At 39.4% G+C, this 27,531-nt stretch overlaps 1 long non-coding RNA gene and 1 gene segment (V, D, J or C); one reads left to right on the forward strand and one right to left on the reverse strand.

Annotated features, from left to right (window-relative positions):
* Positions 1 to 27,531, forward strand: part of LOC133122378 (Ig mu chain C region membrane-bound form-like) — a 101,767-nt gene that overhangs the window by 35,980 nt on the left and 38,256 nt on the right.
* Positions 1,096 to 17,586, reverse strand: LOC133122386 (uncharacterized). Its single transcript, XR_009708094.1, has 4 exons — positions 17,486 to 17,586; positions 2,584 to 2,784; positions 1,956 to 2,045; positions 1,096 to 1,646 (listed from the first exon to the last, which is right to left on the reverse strand). It is a non-coding gene; the product is annotated as an uncharacterized LOC133122386 (long non-coding RNA).

Genomic DNA, 27,531 nt, shown 5'->3' on the forward strand with positions numbered 1-27,531 from the left:
CTTCCTCGTCATCTTCCTCATCACCCTCCTCTACAGCATCTCTGTGACATTAGTGATGGTAAGGGCTAAAGAACACAAAAAAGTGGAAAATAGGGTTCCCAAAAGGTAAAAGTCCAAAATGCAAAAGAAATTGAAGAGGGAAGCCACTGTATACTTTGCAATGATAGTGGTCTGCATTTATTAAGCCGGTGTGTGTTCTGTAACCTTCTGTGTATTGTTTAGGTATTAATTTTTTTTTTTTTCAGTATACAGTGGCTTTCCTCTTCATTTTTTATATTAAGGACTAAAGAACCCATTCACCCTGGCCCAAATGCATTAAAGAACCCACTCACCCCGGCCCAAATGCATTAAAGAACCCATTCACCCCGGCCCAAATGCATGAAAGAACCCACTCACCCCGGCCCAATTGCATTAAAGAACCCACTCACCCCGGCCCAAATGCATTAAAGAACCTAATTCAGCCAGCAAGTGTGTTTCTATTTTAATTTAACAATTTCTGTACTTTTGTATTATTATTATTAATATTATTATTACAGTGGTGTCTGTGCTCTTTCTGACTTTAATATTCTTCTTTTTACAGATGAAATAACAAGAGGATCACATACCCTATGCATCCTATGGCACCAACATTTTCTATGGTGAAATGCTTTGTGTTTTTCGAACCAACTGTCACTAAAGTGATATTTAGTTGAATCTCTTTTTCATTGTTATTTGCCCTTTAGTTCACAGCTCTTCTCTTTATTTGTCTAGTTCTGCTTTAAACTGCAACCTTAATCGTCTTTAATCTTGTTTTGTGAAAACTAATCAGGTTACGTGTGCGTCTGTCAGAGGAATCATGCCAATCAAATTCAACGATCATACGCTAAGTTCTTTTGTGAGTGTTAGCTTTATTTTAAACAGGTAGCTTTACTTCAATTAAAACGGCTTTTATGAGAAAACCTTCATCAATATGTATGCCTGTCCTTTCCACAAATCATGCACAGAACGTGAAGAGTATGAAAAGATTGAATACGAGCTTCTCGTTCATCGAACGACCACCAAGATGTTTAACCGCTGAATATCCTAGCTCTGATAGGTGCCTTCAAGACCATACTCATGCTGGAGGGTCTGTAAGCCCACACAATCCGTGCGTTTGTGTCACTGTATACAGCTGAAAGAGATAAAACTTAAATTGCATTGAACTATGTTTTATTGTCACATTAGGAAATGCATAAATACAATTGTAGCCACCTTTCTCTCAGTGGGATGCATATCAATATAACTGACAGAGAATGTCTTCTGAATAAAACCTGGCATGTAATATATTGGCATGTAATGGAAAACATATTTGGAGAGCCACACAATCACATTCACTATTCAGTATACTATGGTATAGTTTTCAGTGCATGGCAATGTGTGTATTTACACTGCGGAATGGTACAATGGTCTGAGGTATGCCGGGGTCCCATGAATCCAGGGACGGGGCTCTATAATTTTGGCAAAGCCGCATAGTTTTAGTCACTCAGGACAGGCAGCCCTTCTCCATAAGGACAGAGATAACCGCAGCCAGCTGGGCGCACCTCTTGGCGAGTCCCACGTCACCCCCGCATTCAGCCTCGGAGGGCCACCGCTCCACCCAGCTCCTCTTCCCCAGGGTGTAGGTGTACCTGAGAGAGGTAATCGGCCAATCTCTCAGACAAAGCAGTGCACTCTAATTGTAAATGGTAAAACACACACAACACACACACCCAGACACAATAACACACACACATGTACACACACGCACAAAGGTATAGACACACACATGCACACACACAAACACAAGCACACACACACACACACACAGCCCCCCCACTCACACACACACAGTATCACACACACATATACACACACACAAACACATGCACACATCTCACACACAGACACAATAACACACACACATACACACACACACACACACTCACAGCCCCACCCACCCTCAGCACAATGACAGGTGTCATTGCTGCAGATCTTCTGTAGCTCCGCCCCCTCTGTGAGCGGGTTGTAGAACTTGGTGCAGCGGCGGTCTGAGTGGAGAGACCGTGACATCACTGACGTTACCATGGATACCACAAACAGGCCACTCACCACACACACGGGCTGGACTCCATCATTTGTCCTTAACTTTAGGTTGAATTCTTTTAATTTACTCATTTAATTTAATTCAAATTTGTTTTAGTTTTTTTAAACAAATGCAATTTGACATGTTCAGCATTCAACAAATAGTTCATAAAATGTTTACACAGCGCCATGAAAATAATCCTTGAGTTTATTAGCAAGGCAATATCAAGGATTCAGGGTGACTGAATCCAGGCCACATTCTCCGGAAGAGGTTCTTCAGTCAGGCCACCCAGCTCAAAAGAAAACAACAGAAGCTGCTGCAGGTTTTGAAACAGCTGGTAGCTGGTTGACCAGTTCAGACCTGCTCCATACTCAAAATGGATTGACCAGCTCAAGGCATGGTTTAAAGTACAATAGGTACGATTTTTGTGTGAAAACATTGTTACAAGACCATTGTTAATCCCTTCCTATCATTGAAAAGGGCTCACTGACATGTTGACTCACCCTGTGCCTGTGCTTATAGTCCTTGAATTCAGGTTTCAAAATACACCGTTGATGGACCGACACAAGGAGAAGTCTGCCTGTCTACCAGATAGTTCCCACAATGCACTTCCTACCATCTCAAGGTCTTTATTGTCAGGGACAAAGCCTGTGGGAATGGTGATGTCCAGGACCACCATTCTGACGTCAGACTGTTGCAGGGACCTGGTGGGCATACAGGGAGAGGGGGAGGGGGGGTCACATACAGGCAGGGCGGTACAACTCCAGTCCTGGGGGGCTGCTCCGTCTGCTGGTTTTTGTTCCAACCAATGAGAAAACTGCTCAGAAACTGTGTGCTGATTCACTCCTGTACTTCACACTGTGTGTTATTTGGGTGATGCTTTTGTCCAAAGCATTATAATAAGCATTTCAACTGAGATACAGGAAGAGCGAGAGAGAGAGTTACAGAGAGAGAGAGAGAGAGAGAAAGAAAGAGAGAGCATATGAGAGAAAGACAACCATTGTAGAAATTTTCAAATCACAATTTTCTTTTCTCGTAACACATTGGTCTAGTAACACATTACTGATCACTATCATAAATGATCACTGAAAAACTATCATTATGATCACTAACCATAAAGGAGGCGGCCTGTAGAGTAGTTCTTAAGGTACGTGACTGGGACCCACAAGGTCGGTGGTTCGATCCCAGGTGTAGCCACAATAAGATCCGCACAGCCGTTGGGCCCTTGAGCAAGACCCTTAACTCTGCATTGCTCCAGGGGAGCTTCCTGCTTCGTCAAATCAATTGTAAGTCGCTTTGGATACAAGCGTCAGACAAATGGCATGTAATGCAATGTAATAAAGGTGGCGATGCGAATGGCTCCAGATGATTTCCTCATGTTGAAAGCCACCAGCCCTTTGACCTCTCCGCCCTGTGATGTGACCGTTAGCCCCCTGGCCTCACTCGCGGGGGAAAGTTCCTGTAGGCAGCTCAGAACCCGCACAGAATGCAGCTGTTCCCTGTCCCACCTCACGTCGCATTGTCTCAGACTTGGGAGCCCCGTCCATAAAGGCTAACAATACAATTGTCATACACAACCACGAGCATGACGTGAGCTCATATCCGAACCATTCAAATTATCTTGATCTATTTTAAATTTTCCAACGTAATTTCAACATTTTCGCACCAAAAAATGATATACCACATATACCCTGCACACAGACACATCACAGAAATATAATTAGTTCTGAACTGGATCTTCACAGATTGTTGAAGTGTTGAAGAATGCGCAGGTACGTAAATGTAATGCTTTGTGTAAAAATCTGTTTTCTGGAAATTATACTCATAGGCCAAAACCGAAAAACATAATTCATCAAAAAACCAAATAGGTACATTAAGACTGTCAGGAGTGTCTCGCCTAATCCAAACTTCATATAGTGCCTTGCGTATTGTAGCTAGGGAGGCACAACCAAGGAGAAACATGTTTGCCACTCCCATCACACTTTGTTGTTGGAGAGGCCTGACGCGTTGGTCACTGAAGAGGTTGACGGCGTAAGTTCGGCCTACTGTCTTGCGACTCCTCGACGGTGACGTCCAGCAGGAAGCCGCGGCAGGTCTCGTTCTCGTGGACGTCTGGCAGCTGGTTGCAGAACGTCACGACCTGGCCAGAAGGGGAGTGTACAGGAAGTACGTGTCGTAACCCGGCAACCTTGCCGTCGCTTTGCAGAGCGGGACAAACCAAACGCATCTCCTGCGATCCATATATACGGCAGCAAGGCTCGCTGCGTCTGTAGGAATGACGACGGTTCCCAGGAACGCCCAGAATGAGAAGCAGAACCTCCAATACGCCCTGGCCGTTCCCAGTCGCCTCCAGTGTAACGGTAATTGGGTAATTGTGCGAGAGATGCACATCACAGATTCCAGAGATTTACGCAATAAATGTCAACAAAGTTGCTCCAAAATGTCTGTCTTCAGCCTCCGTTTGGATGTGAGTGTGTATGTTTGTGTGTGCATGTGTGTGTGTGTGAGGGTCTGTGTGTGTGTGTGTGTATGGGTGTGTGCGTGTGTCTGTGTCTGTGTGTGTCTTTGTCTGTGTGTGTCTGCGTGTGTCTTTGTCTGTGTGTGTGAGTGTGTGTGTTTGTGTGTGCATGTGTCTGTGTGTGAGTATGTGTGGGTCCCTGTGTATGTGTGTGTGTGTGTTTCTGTGTGTGAGCTTCCCACCTCCTGACCACCTGTCCTCTTGACCCCATCCCCTCTCCCCTTCTACAATCTATCTCTATTGACATTCTCCCTTTTCTCCTCCCCTGGAGGAGGGTGCAGTGCAAACCTCCTCACAGCTCTCTCTCTCTCTCTCTCTCTCTCAGGTAAAGAGACCAGGAGACTCTCACACATTGACCTGTACAGTGTCTGGGTTCACATTCAGCAGCTACTATATGGGCTGGATCAGACAGGCTCCTGGGAAGGGACTGGAGTGGTTGGGATCTCAGTATAGCAGCACTAGATATTATGCCCAGTCTGTTCAGGGAAGATTCACCATGTCCAGAGAAGACTCTAACAGCAAGCTGTATTTACAGATGAACAGCCTGACAGCTGAAGACACTGCTGTGTATTACTGTGCCAGAGACACACAGTGAGAGAGATTGAGGGGAGAGCCGCACAAAAACCTCTTCCCCTTTATCACACAGAGCTACAGCAGAGAGCCCTGGAATGAACCCTGCTGTATGAAGTGAAACTCAGGGTTTCTGTTATAAATGTCACTGCAGTGTTCTGTTCTTTAGTTCTCATTCATATTATTAGATGCCTGATAATTCTTGGACATCTTTTAAATACCCTTTAGAGTCACCTGCTAACCAGCAGGCTGTAATGCTGTTCTGTCGCTACAATATTTGGTTTGGATTGTGATCATGATGACAAGACACAGAAACATGTTTCAAACGTGCACCAATCTCAATATCCAGTAAACATTGCATAAATATTTCCCAATTGGTCCACTGTCTCTTATGTTCAACACACTATATGTTCATTTAATGTAAAACATAAACAAGCAGGCTGCTTCCATATTTGTTTGAACTAGATTGGCTTTTAATTATAATATTTATAATGATTTCATTGAGGTAACTCAGGGTTTCTGTTATAAATATCACTGAAGTGTTCTGTTCTTTTGGTCTAATTCATGCAAATAGATTATGGTTCATTCTTGGGCATCTTTTATATATCTTTTAGAGTCACCTACTAATCTGCAGGCTGTAGAGAAAATGTACATTGCCAGAAACGTTTCAAACTTACACCAACCTGACATGGATATTTAAAAAATATTGAAATCTTGCATACAGTGCATCCGGAAAGTATTCACAGCGCTTCACTTTTTCCACATTTTGTTATGTTACAGCCTTATTCCAAAATTGATTAAATTCATTTTTTTCCTCCAAATTCTACACACAATACCCCATAATGACAATGTGAAAAAATTCTTTTTGAAATTTTTGCAAATTTCTTAAAAATAAGAAACTAAGACATCACATGACAAAAGTATTCACAGTCTTTGCCATGAAGCTCAAAATTGAGCTCAGGTGCATCCTGTTTCCACTGATCAACCTTGAAATGTTTCTACAGCTTAATTGGAGTCCACCTGTGGTAAATTCAGTTGATTGGACATGATTTGGAAAGGCACACACCTGTCTATATAAGGTCCCACAGTTGACAGTGCATGTTGGAGCACAAACCAAGCATGAAGTCAAAGGAATTGTCTGTAGACCTCCGAGACAGGATTGTCTCGAGGCACAAATCTGGGGAAGGGTACAGAAAGGTCCCAATGAGCACAGTGGCCTCCATCATCCGTAAATGGAAGAAGTTCGGAACCACCAGGACTCTTCCTAGAGCTGGCCGCCCGTCTAAACTGAGCAATCGGGGGAGAAGGGCCTTAGTCAGGGAGGTGACCAAGAACCCAATGGTCACTCTGTCAGAGCTCCAGCGTTCCTCTGTGGAGAGAGGAGAACCTTCCAGAAGGACAACCATCTCTGCAGCAATCCACCAATCAGGCCTGTATGGTAGAGTGGCCAGACGGAAGCCACTCCTTAGTAAAAGGCACATGGCAGCCCGCCTGCAGTTTGCCAAAAGGCACCTGAAGGACTCTCAGACCATGAGAAACAAAATTCTCTGGTCTGATGAGACAAAGATTGAACTCTTTGGCATGAATGCCAGGCGTCATGTTTGGAGGAAACCAGGCACCACTCATCACCTGGCCAATACCATCCCTACAGTGAAGCATGGTGGTGGCAGCATCATGCTGTGGGGATGTTTTTCAGCGGCAGGAACAAGTCAGGATTGAGGGAAAGATGAATGCAGCAATGTACAGAGACATCCTGGATGAAAACCTGCTCCAGAGCGCTCTTGACCTCAGACTGGGGTGACAGTTCATCTTTCAGCTGGACAACGACCCTAAGCACACAGCCAAGATATCAAAGGAGTGGCTTCAGGACAACTCTGTGAATGTCCTTGAGTGGCCCAGTCAGAGCCCAGACTTGAATCCGATTGAACATCTCTGGAGAGATCTGAAAATGGCTGTGCACCGACACTCCCCATCCAACCTGATGGAGCTTGAGAGGTGCTGCAAAGAGGATTGGGCGAAACTGCCCAAAGATAGATGTGCCAAGATTGTGGCATCATATTCAAAAAGACTTGAGGCTGTAATTGCTGCCAAAGGTGCATCAACAAAGTATTGAGCAAAGGCTGTGAATACTTATGTACATGTCATTTAATAGTTTTGTATTTTTAAAGAATTTGCCAAAATTTCAAAAAAACTTCTTTCATATTGTCATTATGGGGTGTTGTGTGTAGAATATTGAGGAAAAAAAAGAATTTATTCCATTTTGGAATAAGGCTGTAACATAACAAAATGTGGGAAAAGTGAAGCGCTGTGAATACTTTCCGGATGCACTGTAAATATTTCCCAAATGGTCCACTGACTCTTATGTTCAACGCACTACATTTTTATTTACTGCAAAATATAAAAAAGCAGGCTGCTGTAATATTTGTTTCAACTGGTTTGGCTTAATAACAATATTTCTTATTACTGTCATTGAGGTGGAAGAGGACCACTTCTGTACATGTAAATGTGCACATTACCACTCTTACACTGACAAAAGGTCCAGATAAAACCCTTCCTGTTCTCTGTCATATCTGCAAACCATTATTATACAAAAATTACCTGTGTTATTCATGGAAACATGAACATACAGACATCTGCCATCATTTACATTTGTTTTTCAGCATTACATTTATTTCCAGTATAATGCACTGAAAATAAGGGAACACGTTTTTAGAATACTTTATTGGCATGTAGATTTCAGCGATATGTGGAGTTGTCTATACTCTTTGGGGTAAAGGAGGACTGTAATAGAGTAAATTATCATTGTACATTTAAAAAATCTATTATTGACATGTTCTACAATAATATTGGTGGAAGAAGGTTTCTGTTTGTAAGTGTTACACATGCTGGGTCCAGTGTTTACCACTGGATATGAGGGTGATTTCTGTACTGAGTGGTCCTATGCTGTCTGTGAGAGACACAAGGCTGTAATGATGGATAATACTCATAACTGCTATATGATCTGAGCCCCGTCTATAGCTCTGACTGCTCTATTTAAACAGTGTGAGATCTGCCCACCCAGTGAGGAGGAGTTCATGCAAACTCTGAGCTCTTCCTTCTACATTTACCTCTCTGCACTGAGGGAGGAGGGACTGTTGGTGGAGACTAACAGTAGGACTATTGTCACAGACTGCAGTCAAAGACTTTCACCATGACTGTTATAACCAGCCTACTTCTCATTACTGTGTTCTTTACAAGTATGTTTTAATCTGTAATTAATTTCATTTTCAGTAAAATTGTATTTGTGAGGTTGTGGATTGTGAGTACTAAGTCTCTCTTCATTTTACAGGTGTTAAATGTCAGACACTGACTGAGTCTGAACCAACAGTTAAAAAGCCTGGAGAATCCCACAAACTGACCTGTACAGGCTCTGGGTTCACATTCAGCAGCTACTGGATGCACTGGATCAGACAGGCTCCTGGGAAGGGGCTGGAGTGGGTTGCTAACATCAGATATGACAGTGCCTCCAAATATTATGCCACGTCTGTACAGGGAAGATTCACTATATCCAGAGACAACAGCAAGAACCAGCTGTATTTACAGATGAACAGCCTGACAGCTGAAGACACTGCTGTGTATTACTGTGCCAGAGAGTCACAGTGAGAGAGTAAGGGGAGAGCTGCACAAAAACCTCTTCCCCTTTATCACACAGAGCTACAGCAGAGAACTGGATCTAATGAATGAATGAAAGAACAATGCTGTTTTTCAATTAAAGATTCATATAAAATTTGGGTATAAGATTTTTATGGTTTATTTTATACACATTTCGACATTAATCAGATTGGAATGCTTTTTTGGAGAAACAAAAGCTGAACATCAATTTTCAATTATTCTCTCAAAAGTAAAATATGGTTATGATATGCACCCAATGGCATTGTTTATGATTCATAAAGACAATATCTGCTTCTACATCATATAAATTGTGACCCATGTTGTAATGGGTTTTTGTATAGTTTACATTATGTATAGTTATGCAAATGTTCAGGTGACATCGACTCAGGAGGTAAGAGCAGTCATCTGGGAGTTGGATGGTTGCTGGTTTGAACCCACCCTGGGTGTGTTGAAGTGATATAAACATTAAATTAAAGTCATTTAGCAGATGCTCTCATCCAAAGCTACAATAAATGAAGCATGTAGTTATGATATGCACCCAATGGTATTGTTTATTCAATTAAATTCAAACTTTAGACTCCAAGGACAATTAATTAAATACAAGAGGTAATAATAAAAGTGTTTATGATTCATAAAGAACATATCTGGTTATACATAATATATATATTGTGGCACATATTGTTATGGGTTTATGTATATTCATTGTGGGTTCATGCACACATTTTGGAGAAGAGCAGCCTTCATATTTTCAGTGGAAGGATCCAAATTATGGCAATCCGAGTTATTTCATGATAGATTACAATGATTAGAAAATAATAGAAGATATATTAATTTGAAAATCTGTATCTAAAAAGATATATTGATTTATTGAGGTCACCTAATTTATTTTTTCAGGGAAACCCAAACCTTGCAAGATATGTTTTTTTGTGCATTTGGTTTGACTTTAACCAGATTCCAAATACAAGACAAATAAGGAAGGACTCTTCTTAATTTCTTTTTATTTTTTAGTAAGTTTCAGGTGACCAAAATGGAATGTATTCAATTGTGTAGAAATATGTGCCATAGTTACATGAGCTTTCATTCAGAAACAATATAATGAATCAAACATTACTATTAATGATTTAATTTCCATAGTAATGCTGGTGGAAGCAGTCTGCTGTTTTAATTCTCCTCCAGGAGGGGGCAGCAGTGCTCCTCATAATGGATATTCTGAGCCTCTGAATTCATCTTGTTTTTCTCCTTCCTCCAACCCCCAGAGATTTAAACAAATTCAGTCCACAGTATTTCATATGAAAGCCCCTGAGAATTCTCCTCCCAACACAGGAACATCACCTGAAAGACAGAGAGAGATCTGTGTGTGACAATGGGAGCTATTGTAGCATTAGCAGTGTTACTGGGAACTTTATCATGTAATTGGACATATTTGGTTCTTTGGCAATATATTTTAGTATTTATATTTTTAAGAATATTTTTAGTTTTCCTAAAATATTATTTTCTTTTCTCCTTAAACATTTCTTTAAATATTTTAACAAGCACTTTTTGATAATGTTTTAATTGTGTTTTAATTCTTTTCCAGGAGGGGGCAGCAGTACTCCTCATAATGGGTATTCAGACCCTGAACACAAACACCACGTACTGTAGGCACATAATAATTGTTTGCACAACTACACCAATTTTCACAAGCTTACCCACCACACGTTACATGAGCCTACAGGGTATTTTATCTCCACTCCAACAGTGATGCCCTATCCCAACAGTAATGCCCTATCTCAACAGTCATGCGTTCTCAACAGTAATGATCTATCCCAACAATAATGATCTATCTCAACAGTTATGCTCTAGCTCAACAGTAATGATCTATCTCAACAGTAATGCCTGATCTCAACAGTAATGCCTGATCAACAGTAATGCCTGATCAACAGTAATGCCTGATCTCAACAGTAATGCCATATCCCAACAGTAAAGTCTTATCAGCTGCCTTTCTTTTCACTGAAGCACAAACATACACAAAAATCTGCTCTCATTTAAGTTTGCTTTTCCCAGTACGTAATGAGGATAATATCATAGCCAAATCCAAGAAGTTAAAGGGCACTCAAATAAACTTTGGTGCATATTTAGATATCTTGATTTAATGTATGACAATACACACATATTCAAATTATAATAACAACTATCAGAGCATTTAAACCTTGAGCATCGTGACTGATCTAAATTCCAGAGTGGAGCAGTCTGGTGTTTTAATTCTTTTCCAGGAGGGGGCAGCAGTGCTCCTCATAATGGATATTCAGACCCTCTGAATTTATATAGTTTTTCTCCTTCCTCCAACCCCCAGAGATTTAAACAAATTCAGCCCACCGTGTTGGAAACACACCTCCAGCAGCACAGTGTCATTACAAGGCAGCAGCCTGAAGACTGGAGACACAGCTGTGTATTACTGTGCCCGAGAGTCACAGTGCAGCAAAGCCACAGCAGGGCTGTACAAAAACCCTCCCTGATGAGTTCTGCAGTAAAACACACACCATAATACCATAATGTGGAATACTTAAGTACATTAAAAAAAAAAAAAAAAGCCCCATCCCAACTTTTCTCAGACAGAGCTACAGCAGAGCCTTTATTAGCTCTGGCAGTGGTAGCATCTACTATTCCCCGTCTGTACAGCCTGACAGCTGAAGTGAGCCACAGTGAGAGAGTTGAAAGCCCTGCTGTACAGAAACCCTCCACAGATGATTTAACAGGCAGCATGTGTCTGGCTGTGCTGTGTGGCCTCAGTTCATCACACTGGAGATATTTCCTGTTCTTGTTCTTCTCCTGTATGCATTGTGAATCCAGGATGTTTCCTGGCAGGTGAGGGTGGGAGAGTGGAGCCAGGAGCTCCCCAGTGCTCAGTACATCACAAGTCACTCTAATGAGTGTCCAACACAGACAGCATGGGACCACTTAGTACAGAACACTTCTGTGATATTTATAACAGAAACCCTGACATTCAACACCTGTGAAATGAAGAAAGATTTAGTACTCTACAACATCTGAAGTAAGATTTCAATAAAAATGAATGAATGGCAGATTAATCGAAATAAGGAACCAAAGAGTGAAATCGTTTTGCATAGCACCACCCCCCGAACAAGTGTGATCCATACACCTTATCAACACTAATTGAATTGCCTAAACGTGTAAATTGGTGCAAATCATCTTGAGTGGAACATAATTTTACATTTTAGTCATTTAGCAGACAGGAAGTCAACTGCACAACTAGACAATATATCACCAACTTACACTAAGCAGACTATTCAATTGTCATGATAATTAAACATGAATAAAACATTGTAATCAAGCCAGGATATTGGAGGCGATAAGCATATTTCCAGCAGAAAGTTGTATTAATAATGTGGCGAGCGAAGGCTCCAAAGACTGAGACATAGTGGCGTTTTTCGAAAATAGTTTGCAAGTGCACATTCAAGTATCAAAAACAAACCGATACCGGGCGCTAAGCCTCAATGAAATGAAATACCTCAATGACATGAAATACCCTATAGCCGGCAGTATAACTAAAATACCCCAATTCAAAGTGGTTGTTGCAGGCCTGGCGCGTAGCTTGTGTGCGGTGTAGCACAGCAAATGGCAGCTCCTTCACTCTAAATGAGCCAGCGGACAACGACAACTCACAGTTCCTGGAACAGGCAGCGCGCGCGAAGCTCCTCTCCGGAAAGTATGTTTATTTGGTTGGAATCACAGAAATCGCTTGTGTTACTATCTCCTCTGGTTTACGCAGACTTGTCGAGCTCTCCGGGTTGGGGAACACACAGTCAGTGAGCAATCCAGAACAGCTAGCTATCTCACCGTAGGCTAAGCTAGGCAAAATGGCGGACCGCCCGAACGTTGAACTCCTCTTCGGAATAAATTGTTCAAAACAGTTCGTCCGTCGAATATAACAACTCGTAGAGTTCACGGGTTGTGTACTGACGTTATTACACTCAAACGCTTTGGAAATAGGTGGACTACGTATTTCTACTGTTAACGTTTCAAAACAACAGCTTAGCAACACATTCCTCGCGATCTTTTTAAATCTTCCCTCCTCTCTCTCCAACGTCTCTCTCCCGTTTTTTCCACTTCCCCCTCACCCCTGACCTTCAACTCACTTTTCATTGGCTAATGACAATAAACAAAAAGCAAAACTTTACAGTTGAATATTTTCAAAATAAAACATATTTACAATATGTCCAGCATTGTGAACATAGTATTTTGGAAAACAAAATACATTTGTAATACATCATGTAATTAACACAATACATGAACTTAACCATGAAATCCTATGACAATTGCACAATATGCAATATTAAACCTCTGCATTGTTTTAACCTTTTAAATCCTATTTATTGTACTTATTCTATTTATTAATTCCTATTCATGAATCAATGAACTTTTAATATCTAGGCCTAATTTTCCATACGGCTACATTAATTCAAATAAGTTATATAGTTAGCTAGCGTTCGGAGCATTCATAACATTACTGGCTAACGTTAGCTAACTTCTCACATCTTAGTTAGCCTACGTTAGCTAATTTACACCAAACTAGACAAACTGGACATTCACCAATCTGACAAACGTAAATCAAACTCTATACTGATTTTATAAAACTGAATTACACAATACATGGTGCTTGTGACACTGGAAAACAGTCACAAAAATGAAGAGTCAGTTAGACGAGAACTGTTTTCACGAAGTCTCTCAAAGTTATGGAGAGCCCTCGCCAAGTCCAATACCTAGACTCAACCATGTCACAGTTAATTGCTATTACAGGCAATTTAGGTAAAATCATTATCGTGAAACAAATAGACAGATTTTACCTGTAAAATAAAATTATAAGCTCGCAAAAATAACATCACTAATGTGATCACATTTTAGTGGGCATCACACACGCAGTAAAGGAATGACTGCGTGACTTGTGTTGTGTATGTGCGACCGGTCTTTAACTGAAACAAAAAGGCAGAATAACAACCAAGGCAGAGCAGTCAACACGACTATCCAGAAATAAAAAGGAGCAAAAGTACCTGTATTTTACCGACCCAAGTTTTCTCAGACACTGAAGTGACCTGAAGGCTCCATTTAGGGGAGGCCGGGAAACAACAGAACACTTAGGTTTTTGCTTAATCAAAGTGTATAAGCTACACAAATGAGAGCAAATATTTCAGTGCAGAAAGAATATACATGTCTTTGCTATGACTATAGATAATTTGGACAGTTGTAGGACATTCCTGGCGATTACAGTTCAGTCGAAAGCAGCGGGAGTGAAACTGTTGTGCCTGTAGCGTAGTGGTTAAGGTAAATGACTAGGACACACAAGGTTGGTGGTTCCAATCCTGGTGTAGCCACAATAAGATGCGCACAGCCATTGGGCCCTTGAGCAAGGCCCTTAACCCTGCACTGCTCCAGGGGAGGATTGTCTCCGGCTTAGTCTAATCAACTGTACATCACTCTGGATAAGAGCATCTGCCAAATACCAATAATGTAATGTAATGTAATTGTGATGCCCACTAAAATGTGATCACATTAGTGATGTTGTTTTTGCGAGCTTATACTAGTTTTGTTTTACAGGTGAAATCCACGATAATGATTTTACCTAAGTTGCCTGTAATAGCAATTATACGACACCAGATGGCACTGTGACATGGTTGAGTCTAGGTATTGGACTTGGCGAGGGCTCTCCATAACTTTGAGAGACTTCGTGAAAACAGGTCAAGTCTAACTGACTCTTCATTTTTGTGACTGTTTTCCAGGTTAGTAAAGTGTCACAAGCACCATGTATTGTGTAATTCAGTTTTATAAAATCAGTATCGAGTTTGATTTACGTTTGTCAGATTGGTGAATGTCCAGTTTGTCTAGTTTACTGTAAATTAGCTAATGTAGGCTAACTAAGATGTGAGAAGTTAGCTAACGTTCGCCAGTAATGTTATGAATGCTCCGAACGCTAGCTAACTACCTAACTTATGTGAATTAATTTTACCGTTACTCAGCAAAGTTAACGTTAGCCCTACGTTAGTTTCCTGTGAAATTTGGAAAGTTAGCGAACATTGCTTGTTTTCCTGTTTGGCGCGAAATTAGGTAATGTTAGCTACCAAGGGCATATGCTCATATTCGTTTGGAAATCAATTCAGTTACTTATGTAATGTTAGCCCAGATTGGCACTGCCGCTATTCTAGCTAAAAATTTACGTATTCTGTTCTCCAATTAACGTTATGTGTCGTTGTTGTAGAGACAACAGGATTCAGCACTCGGTGCTGACAGCTTTGTATCTTGTCCTGTAAATGGCTCCACGTATCCCATTCCTTTTAATTATATATTTTTGGCTGGCTCAATAGTTTCAAGTTTAGTGAAGGGTTCAATTGTTTAAACTATAGAATAATATGCAAGTTAATGATTCATCACTGCGATGCATGCCCGAGGATACTGGGAAGTATGTAAAGTGCATTGAGGATGTTGATGCAGAATATAAACACATGTTTAGGAATGACCATTTATTTTGAGTGTCTATAAACAAGATATAAATGTCTAGTGAAAAGAGATATGGAAAGTGTATGGGGAAGATATTGTTTTTGATAGTGACCATTTTATTTTGAGTGTTCTATGAACAAGAGAAAAATGTCTAGCGACAGAGACAATGGTTATATCTGTACAGCAGTACAAGTAACTCTATTAAAGGGACAGTGCAGGCAGGGGTGATCATTTTAATACTTGTGATCATTTTAATACTTGTGATAATTGTAATAATTGTGATAATTGTAAATAAATATAACTTTGAGAGACTTCGTGAAAACAGGTCAAGTCTAACTGACTTCATTTTTGTGACTGTTTTCCAGATATTTAAAAATATCACTGTCTATGCGTACCACGCCCGGTATGTGTAACATAATGCATCAACACTGTTCATTTTCCACTGAAATTTTTATTTATTTCTACTTCAGCTTCTTACACCAATTTTATAGGTTTTCTCAATTGAAAATCTATGAATGAAATTATGAATAATAATAATTCATTATGAATACAAATAATAGACATACACAAATAATAATACACATAAACATCGATCAAAAAGTTTGGAAATTTGTGTTTGGTAGATCATTTCTCTGTTGTAACAATGCTTCTTGGCAATACATTTTATACCATCGGAACGCCTGTTTATTTCCCTTTTAAATGGTGCCCCAGTTGTAAGGAACATGCATTTGTGGGATGAGTAGGTGGGTTGCCCTCATGTAAAATTTGCCAAATCTTCTCTGCCAATGCCAAACACTCCAAACTGAAGGCCAAGTTCCATGAAACGGGGGATGTCGGAGACAGGCGACACCCCAAGAAGACCGGTTCCTCACCCTTTCAGCACTTAGGAACCGTAGGCTGTCCTTTGCAGTCAAGGTTTGCAGGACGATATGGCGCACGGCTTTCGGCCCAGACAATCCGGAACAGACTGTACGCAGCCAATCTCCGGGCTCATAGGGCTGCCAGGAGGCCTGCCATGACTGCCCTTCACCCTCAGGCCCATTTGCGTTGGTGTCGGCAACACCTGCACTGGAACCTGAACATGTGGAGGAACGTTACGTTCAGCCATGAGTCCAGATTCTGCCTACGGACGTTGGATCGTAGGGTCAAAGTGTGGAGGAGACGGGGAGAAGGCTATGCTGATTGCTGCACCGATAGACACCTTTTGGTGGAGGCAGTGTGATGGCGTGGGGCGGCATCTCCATCACTGGAAAAACGAGGCATGTCATCATTGGAGGCAATCTCAATGCAGAGAGATATCGAGATGAGATTCTGCAACCAGTGGCAATCCCATATCTCCACAGTCTGGGACCGAACTCCGTCCTCCAAGATGACAACGCTCGCCCCCACAGTGCGGGGTTTATCAGAGACTACCTCCAGAATTTGGGAGTAGAGAGAATGGAATGGCCTGCCTCAACAGTCCTGACCTCAACCCAACTGAACACTTGTGGGATCAGCTGGAGCGTGCTGTTCGTGCTAGAGTGACCAACACAACCACTGACTTGTGACAAATCCTGGTTGAGGAGCGGAATACCATCCCACAGCATTGTGTGACCAGGCTGGTGACCAGCATGAGGAGGAGGTGCCAGGCTGTGGCGACTGTGTATGGTTCTTCCACATGCAACCGAGGCTCCTGACTGTTAAATGAATAAATTGTAAAATTGCCAATATGTCTTGTTTCTTCCTTGTTACTGATAGATTTCAATCATCCGATTCACCAAACAACACCAAACAAGAGTCAATAGCAACAGCAGAATAAGCTGTTTGGCATTGGCAGAGAAGATTTGGCAAATTTTACATGAGCGCTACCCACATACTCAGCAGTGCTGCTCATCCCACAAATGGGGCACCATTTAAAAGGGAAATAAACAGGCTTTCCAACGGTATAAAATGTATTGGCAAGAAGCATTGTTACAACAGAGAAATAATCTACCAAACACAAATTTCCGAACTTTTTGTTCGATGTTTATAATAAACTTTCTTTGCGAATGGTAAAACAACGACAGTGTGTTTGTGTATGGTGTGTGTTTGACTGCTGTGAGACACACAAGATCTGTGTCATTAAACACGTGTCTGTTCCTGGAGGCATCGCAGCAGCCAAAACATTATCGCCAAGAAATGAAAAGGAGCGAAAGTACCTGTGCTTCGTCTGTCGAGATGAATTTTCACAGACACGGAGGTTACCCGATGGCTTTGTGAACTGAGTGAATTTTTAGAGCTCTAGCTCGCTGAGTGGCGGTAGATCAGATGGGATATTACGCCTGTGGGTTTTTGTAAGGAAGTCAATCACTGTGATAACTACGGGGGCCACAGTGACACAGGCCATGACAAAAACCTTCCTGCTTTTCGGTGCCGTATCTAACACCGTTTCAGCTAATACTGCAGGTCACCAGAGCATAACTTATTCAAAAAACTTTGTGCTAGAAATATGCTTATCGCCTCCAATATCCTGGCTTGTTTACAATGTTTTATTCATGATTAGTGTAAGTTGGTGAAATATTGTCAAGTTGTGCAGTTGACTTCCTGTCTGCTAAATGTAAAATTTGGGTACATATGGTATATTTGCCTACATTTTAACATTCATACTTATTTGCTAATTTTTTAACAGAATTTTCATAATTTGCAATATATTATAAAGACATCCTTTTAAAGATAAAAACAACAGAATTTGCAGTATGAAATCCAGAGAAACCACTTATATGACACGTAAAGGACACAAATGTATTATATAAGACTAAATTGTTTTTATTTGTACAAATGGTAAATGGTTGGAATTTATCTCGTGCCTTTATCCAAGGCGCTGTACAATTGATGCTTCTCATTTACCCATTCATACACACACTCACGCACCAACAGCGACTGGCTGCCTTGCAATGCACCGACAAGCTCGACAGGAGCATTTAGCGGTTAGGTGTCTTGCTCAGGGACACTTCGACAGACCATATTACATTACATCACTTAGATATTTTAATAGCGTTCATGAAAAAAATACTCAATGCTAAGTTAAGACTAGCGCAGCCATATGTTGGAGATTGTTTTTATTCAGTTTATTGTAATGAAATTGTATTGAATTTGTTCATCTTAGACGCACCAATGATCATTCATTGGGATGAAGGTTAAATAAAAATGTAGAATATTTTTCATTTTTACAGGAATTGACACCTTAAAGGACTGCTCACCTTTCTGAAATATATATATATATAAGATGTGCTTCAAAGAAGAGTATACAAGTGAGATGAGTATGCAGTGGAGGCATGCAGTTTTTGTACTGCCATAAACCACTGTGGTGGGGTGGCCACAGTGATACAATACTGAACAAAAACCTCCGACTGGCCTAAGTGCACATTGACAATGAACATCCCAGTACTGCGCAGCAGAAAGCAAACCATGTACATGCAAAACACTCCATAATTTAAAACGTAGAGTGCATTTTGTGTAATAAATGTTTGAGTAAACAGATTTTCAATTAAGCCAAACGTTAGTTTTATGCTGGTTTTATCCCAGGTCTCACCGTTATATTGTACGTAAGGTCAATGTCCTTCCCTGCCGGTGCTGTGCTATAACTGTGCGGGATGCCTTCTTTCTTTAAACAAGAAATTCATGGAAAAAATATACGTCGTTTTAATTCAATTATCAATTATGCTAACAAATATTTTATACTTACATTAACGCGAACAAAACGTTATGTCCTGAAATGTAGATGCTTTACCTTCTGCACAACTTTGAATACATTTGTTTAAAAAAAATATATCTGATTCACAATTGCCAGAATCCCAAAATATTTCCTCCATTAAATCCACAGCGGTTCGTACGCTCAGGCACCGGAGCAGTCTTTAAGTGACTCTCCGGGTTCCGCGGTAACCAGACGGTGTGTTTGGTGTCGGTGGTTAGTGGCGGCGGTGCGCGCGGAGAGCACCAGCCTCTACCCCTAACGCTGTGTCCTCCCGTGCAGACCTTCCTGGCTCCTGGAGCTTTCACCACGGCGAGGCCCGGAAGGTCTGCCAAGTAAGAATTCCTATTCGGAAATTCCTGCGCCAGTTACAGAGAGATCACTATTCCACTGTCTCCCAGCAGGCACAGGGTGACAGCACAACAAGGAATATCAGGCATTCAGCATTCCAACAAGTATTTAGGGTAAAGTTTTTGCTTTTTTCTCAAAATGTATTATTTTGCATTCTACCTTAAGGTGGAATGAAAAGTGAAAGGGGCAAACAATGAAGAAAATGTGCACATATTTTGAAGATGAAAGGGCTGCAATGTTCTAGCAAAGGACTGTTATGAAGAGTAAAGAGTGAATATTACATCTGCGCATGGAAATCATAATACTATCAATTCAAAATCAAAATACTAAATAATGCTCAAATACACATTGGGAATTTCTGCATAAAAGATATTAGACAAAACAGCTGTGAACACATTAGACATTTGCAGCCCAGGGGTGGTTTTTGTACAGGTGTTAAACACTGTGTACTACACTAGCTCGGGGTCACAGTGATACATCATCAAAAACCTCCCTCCCTCCACAGCATGACAGAATAGATACAGACAATAGATACAGACCTAACCAGGACAGAATGTGCAGAGATATACAGACCTGACCTAACCTGAACTGTACATCTTAAAAACTACTCCAGTCTTAGGCACCCTAGACTTTATTATATATATGTTCATTTATTTGTGTGTGTTAGTATAAAAGAACACATTTGAGATTTACAAACATTCATTTTCCAAAAGATTTAACTTTACAGAGACATTTTTGTATTTAATTTTAAAAAGTAACATATAACTGGAAGCAATTTACTACTGTGTACATAAAAACTTGATCAACGCTCTCTGAGATCAGAAACAAGGAGCCAACCAAAGTCTGAAGAAGAACTGTGGCAAGTTCTCCAACATGCTTGGAACAACCTCCCTGCTGATTGTCTTATAGAACTGCAGGACAGCGTTGGCTATCTCAGAGAAGTGATGCAGTTTTAATGCCGAAGGGTGGTCACAAAAAATATTCATTTGATTCAGTTTTTAACTATGCTGTCAAATTACTAAAATGTAATATAAAATGTATAGTACGTTTATTTAGGACCTTTCATTGAATTATTTCTGAAATAATCTTATCTGTACAGAATGTTTAACAGGTGCCTAAGACTTTTGCACAGGACTGTATATAGCCCATCATTTTTTTTTTTTAATTGGCATACCAATTAAATAGAGAGATTCTATTGATATATGTCCAAAATTAAAGCACTGCACATTATAGCCAAAACGGCAATAAACCCCCCCAAAAAGTAAAAAAATTGCCCATTAACTACATTCATGAAGGAGAAAACCGCTGACATGTTCGTGACATGCTGGCTGAACTGGCACTCTGATTCCAGCAAGGACTTTGGGTGTGATGTGTGGTACTTTTCTTTTTTCTGAAAATATTATTGAAAAGATATTTTCTTTTGATTTGTACCTTGAGACTGAATGAAATGACAATGAAAAGTGCGGGTGTGTATAAAACTATTTCTGGGAAATCACACATATGTGCACATATCTTATAGATTGAAAATGTGAGCAACAGACTGTTACGTAGTACAGAGTAATGTTAAATAGCAACTAGGATAGAATATTACAAGGGAAATCACATATCAAAATACTAATTCTTGCTGAAATATACATTTAGAATTTATTCATGAACAGTATTAGACAATATAGTGTGAGCACAATTAGACATTTGCAGCCCAGGCGTGGTTTTTGTACAGGTGTTAAACACTGTGTACTACGGTAGCTCGGGGTCACAGTGATACATCTCATTACAAAAACCTCCCTCCCTCCACAGCATGACAGAATAGATACAGACAATAGATACAGACCTAACCAGGACCGAATGTACAGATATATACAGACCGAAACGGAGCAGAATGTACAGACATATACAGACCTAACCTGGGCAGAAGGGTGGTCACAAAAAATATTCATTTGACTCAGTTTTTAACTATGCTGCCAAATTACTAAAATGTAATATAAAATGTATAGTACGTTTATTTAGGACCTTTCATTGAATTATTTTTGAAAGAATCTTATCTGTACAGAATGTTATACAGGTGCCTAAGACTTTTGCACAGTACTTTATATGGCCCATAAAAAGAAAATTATAGCCATAACGGCAAAAAAAAACCCCAAAAAAGACAAAATAACCCATTAACTTCATTCATGAAGGAGAAAACCGCTGACATGTTCGTGACAAAATATTAATTCTTGCTCAAATATACATTTAGAATGTATTCATGTACAGTATTAGACAATATAATGTGAGCACATTAGACATTTGCAGCCCAGTGGTGGTTTTTGTACAGGTGTTAAGCACTGTGTACTACTATAGCTCGGGGTCACAGTGATACGTCTCATTACAAAAACCTCCCTCCCTCCACAGCATGACAGAATAGATACAGACCTAACCAGGACAGAATGTACAGACATATACAGACCGAACCTGGGCAGAATGTACAGACATATACAGACCTAATCTGGGCAGAATGTACAGACATACACAGACCTAATCTGGGCAGAATGTACAGAGACATACTGAATAGGGATACACATTTTGTGCAGTTATTTTAATCGATTGTTGCCTACTATTCATCAATTGAATTGATAAACTGAAAATCTGAAAAACTACTATTTGGCCCATAAAAATAATGATTTGAAATTGGCATACCAATTAAATAGTTATATCTATCTTCAGAGAGATTGTATAAAGACATGCCCAAATTATATCATTGCACATTATAGCCATCATGGGACAAAACCACACAAAATGATCATGACATGCTGGCTGAGCTGCCACTCTGATGGTCCTTGGGTTAATTCCACAGAACAATCACTATTCCAGTGTTTACCAGCAGGTACAGTGCCACAGCACAACAGGTGACATAATGTATAGAGGATTTCAGCAAGTACTTTGGGTGGAATGTGTGCAATGGAAAAGCTATTTTTCTTTTTTCTGAAAATATAATTTGAAACACGTTTTCTTTTGAATTGCACCTGGAGACTGAATGACATGACAATGAAAAGAGCGGGGGTATGTAAAATACACTTGTTGAAAATGTGCACATAGTTTGAAGATGAAAAACTTGCACAGTTCTAGCAACAGACTGTTAAATAGTATATAGTAATGATAGATAGATAGATAGATAGATAGATAGATAGGTAGATAGATACTTTATTCATCCCGAGGGAAATTTTTGATGAAAAAAGTTACAAAAGAAAAAAAGTTAAAAAAGACTAAAACAGACACGAAACAGACGGAGCTACCAAAAAGGCTGCCACTCTCGTCGGCGCCTGCGTATGTCTCAATGTTAAATAGTTAAATAATGTTAAATAGTATATAGTAATGTTAAGTAGTAAATCATATATCAAAATACTAATTCTTGCTCAGATATACATTTAGAATGTTATTCATGAACAGGATTAGAAAATCTAAAATATGAGTGAACACAATTAGACATTTGCAGCCCAGGGGTGGTTTTTGTACAGGTGTTAAACACTGTGTACTATGGCTCGGGGTCACAGTGATACATCTCATTACAAAAACCTCCCTCCCTCCACAGCATGAATAGATACAGACCTAACCTGGGCAGAATGCACAGAGAAACAGATCTTAACAAGACAGAATGTGCAGAGATATACAGACCTGACCTCACCTGAACTGTAGATCTTAAAAACTACTCCAGTACTGTGCAGAAGTCTTAGGCACCCTAGACTTTATTATATATATGTTCATTTATTTGTGTGTGTTAGTATAAAAGAACACATTTGAGATTTACAAACATTCATTTTCCAAAAGATTTAACTTTACAGAGACATTTTTGTATTTAATTTTAAAAAGTGACATATTACTGGAAGCAATTTACTACCGTTTACATAAAAACATGGTCAACGCTGTCTGAGATCAGAAACAAGGAGCCAACCAAAGTCTGCAGAAGAACTGTGGCAAGTACTCCAACATGTTTGGAACAACCTCCCTGCTGATTGTCTTATAGAACTAAAGGACAGCGTTGGCTATCTCAGAGAAGTGATGCAGTTTTAACGCCGAAGGGTGGTCACAAAAAATATTCATTTGACTCAGTTTTTAACTATGCTGCCAAATTACTAAAATGTATTATAAAATGTATAGTACGTTTATTTAGGACCTTTCATTGAATTATTTCTGAAAGAATCTTATCTGTACAGAATGTTTTACAGGTGCCTAAGACTTTTGCACAGTAGTGTATTTGGCCCATAAAAATATATATTTTTTAATTGCCATACCAATTAAATAGAGAGATTCTATTGATATATGTCCCAAATTAAAGCACTGCACATTATAGCCATAACAGCAAAACAAAACCCCCAAAATTACAAAATAACCCATTAACTTCATTCATGAAGGAGAAAACCGCTGACATGTTTGTGACATGCTGGCTGAACTGGCACTCTGATTCCAGCAAGGACTTCGGGTGTGATGTGTGGTACTTTTCTTTTTTCTGAAAATATTATTTCAAAGATATTTTCTTTTGATTTGTACCTTGAGACTGAATGAAATGACAATGAAAAGTGCGGGTGTGTATAAAACTATTTCTGGGAAATCACACATATGTGCACATATCTTATAGATTGAAAATGTGAGCAACAGACTGTTACGTAGTACATAGTAATGTTAAATAGCAACTAGGATAGAATATTACAAGGGAAATCACATATCAAAATACTATTTCTTGCTGAAATATACATTTAGAATTTATTCATGAACAGTATTAGACAATATAGTGTGAGCACAATTAGACATTTGCAGCCCAGGCGTGGTTTTTGTACAGGTGGTAATCACTGTGGACTACCATAGCTCGGGGTCACAGTGATACATCTCATTACAAAAACCTCCCTCCCTCCACAGCATGACAGAATAGATACAGACCTAACCAGGACAGAATGTACAGACATATACAGACCTAACCAGGACAGAATGCACAGAGAAACAGACCTTAACAAGACATAATGTACAGACATATACAGACCTAACCAGGACAGAATATAGAAAGATATACAAACCTAATCAGTACAGAATGCACAGTACTGACAGATACAGATCTAGCCAGGACAGATGTGCAGAGATATACAGACCTAACCTAACCTGAACTGTACATCTTAAAGACTACTCCAGTACTGTGCAGAAGTCTTAGGCACCCTACATTTTATTGTATATATATGTTCATTTATTTGTGTGTGTTAGTATAAAAGAACACATTTGAGATTTACAAACATTCATTTTCCAAAAGATTTAACTTTACAGATACATTTTTGTATTTAATTTTAAAAAGTGACATATTACTGGAAGCAATTTACTACCGTTTACATAAAAACTTGATCAATGCTGTCTGAGATCAGAAACAAGGAGCCAACCAAAGTCTGCAGAAGAACTGTGGCAAGTACTCCAACATGTTTGGAACAACCTCCCTGCTGATTGTCTTATAGAACTAAAGGACAGCGTTGGCTATCTCAGAGAAGTGATGCAGTTTTAACGCCGAAGGGTGGTCACAAAAAATATTCATTTGACTCAGTTTTTAACTATGCTGCCAAATTACTAAAATGTAATATAAAATGTATAGTACGTTTATTTAGGACCTTTCATTGAATTATTTCTGAAATAATCTTATCTGTACAGAATGTTTTTCAGGTGCCTAAGACTTTTGCACAGTAGTGTATATGGCCCATAAAAATATATATTTTTTAATTGCCATACCAATTAAATAGAGAGATTCTATTGATATATGTCCCAAATTAAAGCACTGCACATTATAGCCATAACAGCAAAACAAAACCCCCAAAATTACAAAATAACCCATTAACTTCATTCATGAAGGAGAAAACCGCTGACATGTTTGTGACATGCTGGCTGAACTGGCACTCTGATTCCAGCAAGGACTTCGGGTGTGATGTGTGGTACTTTTCTTTTTTCTGAAAATATTATTTCAAAGATATTTTCTTTTGATTTGTACCTTGAGACTGAATGAAATGACAATGAAAAGTGCGGGTGTGTATAAAACTATTTCTGGGAAATCACACATATGTGCACATATCTTATAGATTGAAAATGTGAGCAACAGACTGTTACGTAGTACATAGTAATGTTAAATAGCAACTAGGATAGAATATTACAAGGGAAATCACATATCAAAATACTATTTCTTGCTGAAATATACATTTAGAATTTATTCATGAACAGTATTAGACAATATAGTGTGAGCACAATTAGACATTTGCAGCCCAGGCGTGGTTTTTGTACAGGTGGTAATCACTGTGGACTACCATAGCTCGGGGTCACAGTGATACATCTCATTACAAAAACCTCCCTCCCTCCACAGCATGACAGAATAGATACAGACCTAACCAGGACAGAATGTACAGACATATACAGACCTAACCAGGACAGAATGCACAGAGAAACAGACCTTAACAAGACATAATGTACAGACATATACAGACCTAACCAGGACAGAATATAGAAAGATATACAAACCTAATCAGTACAGAATGCACAGTACTGACAGATACAGATCTAGCCAGGACAGATGTGCAGAGATATACAGACCTAACCTAACCTGAACTGTACATCTTAAAGACTACTCCAGTACTGTGCAGAAGTCTTAGGCACCCTACATTTTATTGTATATATATGTTCATTTATTTGTGTGTGTTAGTATAAAAGAACACATTTGAGATTTACAAACATTCATTTTCCAAAAGATTTAACTTTACAGATACATTTTTGTATTTAATTTTAAAAAGTGACATATTACTGGAAGCAATTTACTACCGTTTACATAAAAACTTGATCAATGCTGTCTGAGATCAGAAACAAGGAGCCAACCAAAGTCTGCAGAAGAACTGTGGCAAGTACTCCAACATGTTTGGAACAACCTCCCTGCTGATTGTCTTATAGAACTAAAGGACAGCGTTGGCTATCTCAGAGAAGTGATGCAGTTTTAACGCCGAAGGGTGGTCACAAAAAATATTCATTTGACTCAGTTTTTAACTATGCTGCCAAATTACTAAAATGTAATATAAAATGTATAGTACGTTTATTTAGGACCTTTCATTGAATTATTTCTGAAATAATCTTATCTGTACAGAATGTTTTTCAGGTGCCTAAGACTTTTGCACAGTAGTGTATATGGCCCATAAAAATATATATTTTTTAATTGCCATACCAATTAAATAGAGAGATTCTATTGATATATGTCCCAAATTAAAGCACTGCACATTATAGCCATAACAGCAAAACAAAACCCCCAAAATTACAAAATAACCCATTAACTTCATTCATGAAGGAGAAAACCGCTGACATGTTCGTGACATGCTGGCTGAACTGGCACTCTGATTCCAGCAAGGACTTTGGGTGTGATGTGTGGTACTTTTCTTTTTTCTGAAAATATTATTTCAAAGATATTTTCTTTTGATTTGTACCTTGAGACTGAATGAAATGACAATGAAAAGTGCGGGTGTGTATAAAACTATTTCTGGGAAATCACACATATGTGCACATATCTTATAGATTGAAAATGTGAGCAACAGACTGTTACGTAGTACATAGTAATGTTAAATAGCAAATAGGATAGAATATTACAAGGGAAATCACATATCAAAATACTATTTCTTGCTGAAATATACATTTAGAATTTATTCATGAACAGTATTAGACAATATAGTGTGAGCACAATTAGACATTTGCAGCCCAGGCGTGGTTTTTGTACAGGTGGTAATCACTGTGGACTACGATAGCTCGGGGTCACAGTGATACATCTCATTACAAAAACCTCCCTCCCTCCACAGCATGACAGAATAGATACAGACCTAACCAGGACAGAATGTACAGACATATACAGACCTAACCAGGACAGAATGCACAGAGAAACAGACCTTAACAAGACAGAATGTACAGACATATACAGACCTAACCAGGACAGAATATAGAAAGATATACAAACCTAATCAGTACAGAATGCACAGTACTGACAGATACAGATCTAGCCAGGACAGATGTGCAGAGATATACAGACCTAACCTAACCTGAACTGTACATCTTAAAGACTACTCCAGTACTGTGCAGAAGTCTTAGGCACCCTACATTTTATTGTATGTATATGTTCATTTATTTGTGTGTGTTAGT

Source organism: Conger conger, chromosome 2 (assembly GCF_963514075.1).
Source record: "Conger conger chromosome 2, fConCon1.1, whole genome shotgun sequence".
Taxonomy (NCBI): Eukaryota; Metazoa; Chordata; class Actinopteri; order Anguilliformes; family Congridae; genus Conger; species Conger conger.